General features: G+C 47.1%; 1 pseudogene; it reads right to left on the bottom strand.

Annotated features, from left to right (window-relative positions):
• Positions 1-400: 400 nt before the first annotated feature.
• LOC126532490 (U2 spliceosomal RNA) lies at positions 401-577 on the bottom strand (annotated as a pseudogene).
• Positions 578-5,462: the final 4,885 nt, after the last annotated feature.

Consider the following 5,462-nt stretch of genomic DNA (forward strand, 5'->3'; position numbering starts at 1 on the left):
ACATCAGCTCGTCTTCCTTGCCAAACCCTCTCCCATGGTCAACCTAGTTCGAGCTCCAAGCAGATGCTGTTGAAGGTCGCAAAACCCCGCACCCATATTAGCAGGCGATAACGCGCAGAGTCCTTCGATAACGTTTCAACTAGACGGCACTTCAAAAATGCTTGAGCCAGTTATGCGAAATGTTAGTATTGAGTTAGTACACGGATCTGCAAAACGCCAGCACGCAATAATTTCTCAGTGGCGCAGATGACAAAAAAAAAAAAAAAACGAAAATCAATCCTTTGAATCATGCAAAGCCCAATAAACGTGTTTCCTAAGTGTGCCTTCTGTTTTTAATACTTGGGTGACCTAGAACAGTGAATATTCTAGGGTTCCGTGCATTTTTGTTCTGCGTGTTCAAAAACCGTGGGCCGATGCCAGAGACAGTGCAATACCGGGCTGACCCGCGACGAAGGTGAAGAAGGCTTCAAGCCCTCCGTCAACTTGCAAAAATAAGCTTAATATATTTGTTCCAAATGGAATCTGTACCGGATATTAAGCTGATAACAGATATTTAACTTTGACTCGTGTCGGCCATGTCTACGCTCTCACCGCCCTCTCTTTGTCGACCTTCCAAGCACTTGCGTATTTCCTTTCTTTCCGCTCTCCGAAGGTGGCGGTTCCGTCAAAATGTCATGCGTGTCTAGTTTCCTCCGGCTTCTCGGGGTGGCCGTCTCGCTGTCCACGGGAATGTATACAAAAATCACGGTAAATGAGTTCGTACCTTTGTTGAAAATTCTGTGTCACCTCTGTGTCGACTGCTAAACAATTTCACTGGTCATACACCTGCATAGAGCGGAATGACTCATGAATTTTTTTATTTAATGACTTATGTCACCTTCAACAGATTATGAACAGACTTTCTTGCTCCTGTCAAGTTCGTCCTATTAGAGGTCCATAGTATACGAATATTTTCTAGTCGTCTGGTGGTTTTCGCTGCAGTTAAAGTTCTCAAAACTTGCTAGCTTAAGTCACTGGTTCCTTTAGTTAGTAATGTAGTTCTTCTCTAACAATTAACAAGACCCCGGCAGGCGTTGAGATAAATCATGATGTCACAGGGAGCTGGTGCGGGAACTTCATAGTTACATCGCCATCTGTTTATTTATTATTATTATTTCCACCTTATTTTTGTCTTACCAAGCGTACGGAAATTGCAGAAGTGCAACGCTGTGCTTTCCCGTTGTATTGGTGGTGAACGACTATACACTGCCAGAAGTATGAGTTAAGAACCTCACTGTTCATGGGGCGAACTTGTGCACACAACCAACACTCAAGTCGCAATAGCGGGGATCCTAGGTCGTCGAATCTAACCAGATGGGTCGATTTAGCCTGCTATTCATGCATCCCTCAGCGTACATTCCAGAGTAATCACGGCTGCTCGCGTACATTCGACACTTTTCGCGATGCGTGTGCAGTATTATCAGAGAGAGAAAGAGAGAGAGAGAGAAAGAGAGAGAGAGAAAGAGAGAAAATTAAAGGAAAGACAGCAGGGATAGCAACCAGTCGCACGTCCGGTTTACGACACTTCGCAGGAGAAAGGGGGTTGAGTGATGAAAAGAAAGAAAGTCGCAGTTTCGCCAGAAAGGCAAAGCATCGATTGCGATAGCAAATTAGCAGACAGCCACACGAAGTAAGGATAGCATTTTTATCGGCCGTATCAACTTGTAGACATTCGCTTGCAAACTAAATTAAAAAGCATGGTATCAGAGCGCACAACGAACATGAACACACAACACTCGATGGCCGTGGACACTCTTTGTCGAAACGCTGGCGTGAGCAAGCTCGACAGCAGCAGCGAGCGAATTGACTTTCGTGCTGCATATCGCCTCATCGCAAACTGAGCGCCGAGAACACACAGAACGCACAAAGCTACGAGCCGTCGACCCACCTAGACTATGCCCCCAACGCAGATCGCTCAAGATACGGCAGCACGATCGCGCACAGCCGTCACATACGCAGTGGAAGCCAGAGTAGAACGTCACCCCCTCCCCCCTTCCCTCCACTCGCTACGGCGCCTCGCAACGTTGAGTGCGTGGCGCGCGACGGAAGACAGCACGCTTTCTCCCCGCTCTCCTCCCTTTCGCGCGGGCGAGATAAGAGCCGCTATCGTCGTCCACCCTCCCTGGAGCACTGCACGGGGCCGGCCAGTCCGAAGCGTTTTTCAGCGGGCCCGAGCCGGGCTCGGGTCTGCTTATTAGAGGGCCTAAGTAGCGCCTTCGAGCACACGCGAACATTATGCATGGCATGGTCCAAGGCATTCTGTGCCAAGCTGAACTGCAAGTGCAACGGTCCGGGTCTTAGTATGCCTCAACAAACAAAATAGAAAAACAGTTGAAGTTATAGTTATTTTCCTTTCTACAAGAAAGAACATTGTTTCCGAGTAAGAAAAAATAAATTATGCAAAAGACCGCTCTTCAAACCATTTCCCTGTTACCGCTTTTGTGATTGCACAATTACAACTCTCGATACTATTATATTATATTAGTGCTAACGCAAGGGGTGTCTGTTTCTACTTGCACGTTTATTTTATGCTGTATGCTCGCGAATTCGCCTGTGTATATATATATATATATATATATATATATATATATATATATATATATATGTATTGCGTTCTTTTCCAACTTCTCTTTTTCATTCCATTCTCGCGCTGTTTTCACATATGCTTCGAAGTGCAATTTGTGTCGTCATTATTATTATTATTTTAATCCGCAAATAGACATTTATGTCTGAAGCATAGAGTACCATACTATCTTCTGCTTTCGACTTGCAAATACGTTTCCTGTACCCTCCTTCCCCCTCCTACCACCTTCCCGTCCCCTCCGAAATCTCTTGTTGTTGGCATCATATTCACATCGCCACAAGAACTACAACAAAAAAAAGACCGGGCATCACAGCGATAACTTTGTTGGAACAGCAACTGGAAGAATGCTAATTTCGGTGCCCCTCTACCGCATGCACCTTCGCCTAAACAAACGAAAGCCCTGTGGATACACAGTTAAGAATGAAGCCTGACCTATCGCGTATCGATGGACCACCCCGAGAGTTTGATGCTCGAAGCCGCGCCCTCGAGACCTGGAATAAAGGAGCGATTCTTATACGCAACAGCAAAATCTCGAGAGTCTGGTGTGCGTGCTTCTGCCAATTCGGGCGCTTCCAGGGTGTCCCAGGCCCATAAGAGCGGCAGTAGAAAGAGTGGCTCTCAACGAAAGTTGAATCCACCCCGCGGCCTATGCCGTGGCCTCCTGCATGGTTAGTGGTTAATTTCGCTGGTCCCTCTCGCCTGCCACGCCCACTCGGCCGCCTTGAATATCAGCGCCACTTTCGATATTGCTACACAAGGTGTGCTTGCGTTTTGCGCCTCGCTTATACCGGTGACCTGGTTTAAATTGCATTCTTGCTTTGATTTGTCAGCTTCTGTGTTATTGCCCCCCCCCCCCCCCCCCCACACACACTTTTTCTTTAAGCTCCCTTATAGCTAACAGTGGAGGGCTGAAGAGTTCGTCTTTTATTTATTTGCGGTCTCTGAGCGACAAAGGAAATTTAGGCATTTGTTTGGCAATTTGTTTGGGAATTGTTTAGGCAATTTAGGAATTTTGTAAGAAGAATCAGCCTGAAAATACGCTCGAAACTTATATTGAGTTCTGTCGTGTTTATCAAATTGTCAAAAATATTAAGGTGGGAGCCTTAAGTGGCTCGTTACAATGGCTCATACATGAAAAATGCGGCGTCTAGTCGAGTGGTACAAAACATATTATCACCAGCAGTGGCTCATACCCCCGTAAGTAAGCAAAGATGCGATGGCGCAAACCCCCGTAACCATTGGCTCATGCCCCGCTTCGTTAAAATCCCCCATCCAACACACAGAATAGCATACGCTTCAAGCAAAAAACAAGCTCAAAACAATCATATGAACCATTAATAAAGCACTGCATACTCCCCTCAGAAGTATGCAATGGACGAGGATGCTCGTCAAGCGAAATACGAGGTGCGATGTACGAAGCGGCGGGAGCCAGGCACTCGATCGCGAGTGCTGCTTTCTCCTGCTGAGAGGACGCAACGTGAAGTATAGAAGAGAAACGTCGTTGGCGCGAGTCTGTACGTCCCCGCTATACGGGCGCACGAAGCCGCAGCTAAGCGTCGAATACGAGCCGAAGAAGCCGTTCGAATTACGAAAGCAGCAACGCGGCAATGCGAGACGGCAACGTAGAGAGGAGGCCGAAGATCGCAGGCAACGGCTTGCCACACGTTTGCTTCACACTGCGGCTCGTTATGTCTCGCAAGAAGTCCGAACCCTTCGATCATGTAACCTAATACACTACCAAGTACGCAGTAGGCTTTCGCCTTCAGGTGTTACAGGAGTATAACGTGCTGCCATCTGTTTTATTTACACTTTCATAAAGTAACGTTCCCTAGATGGTGGAACTGTTTATAGCGAATGCTTGTAAACTAACTTTCGTCGTAGCGAGCAAGAATTAAGAAATGAATTAATATATTGCTTTTATCCTATGCACGCGGAAGTAGGTATAACCATAAAAAAATTGCATTTGAGGAGCATCAGCTTCTGCATTTATAAACCACGGCATTTCCTGCTTGTTGTCTATGCAGTTGCGCATTTGCACAGTTGCACACAGTTTCGTGCATCCAAACTATTGCACACCTACACAGTTGCATGCGAATGCGTGGTTGCCGAGCGCTCTGCCAAGCGCTCTGCCAACTACACAGCAAACGGACGGAAAGTATTTTGAACGTATTCTCGACGGGGTGTTTACAGGTGGGTCGACCTTATAAGTCTTGCGACAACCTCGTTATATCATGGCCAAATGCGCCGAATATTACGTGAGTGCATGGAACATTCTAGGCCACAGGATATCTGGGCAACGCCACGAAAATTAGGAATGAATTTGATAGTAGACAAACAAAATGGAAATTTCTGATCAGAAGGCATCAAAGCCACTTAAGTGCACCGAGTAATGATAAATTGCTAAAAGTTAGCGAAAAAAGTACTCGTTGCGTTCACGCCAGTTTCTACGTTATCGCCGAGGCGGTGACTTGGCGATATTTTTCTTGAGCGAGTGAATAAACTTTATTGCGGAGACCAAGCTATAATGCTCGAAGGTGGGTGGCCGCCCTATCCCAGGTACCCGTGGCCCTGTGCTGGTAGCCTATTTCTGTTCACCAGCTGTAGCTGGTCCTCAGGTCTTGGGCTTGTCAGCTGCGCCTCCCACTAGTCTTCCGTTGGTGCTTGGATTGGCGTTGTCCGCGGATTCTTTCATGTAAAAGCGTAACTGGCCAGCTCATGAAATCGGCGGTGTCTGTCTGAAGCCGCAAAGCAAGCGAACGAGGAAGGTGCCTTGAGGTGAAGAGAATCGCGCGCCGGGGAAAGTACGAAGGAGCGCGCTGAACGCGCGGCAATGTAACCC

Source organism: Dermacentor andersoni, chromosome 5, assembly GCF_023375885.2.
Source record: "Dermacentor andersoni chromosome 5, qqDerAnde1_hic_scaffold, whole genome shotgun sequence".
NCBI classification, from domain to species: Eukaryota; Metazoa; Arthropoda; class Arachnida; order Ixodida; family Ixodidae; genus Dermacentor; species Dermacentor andersoni.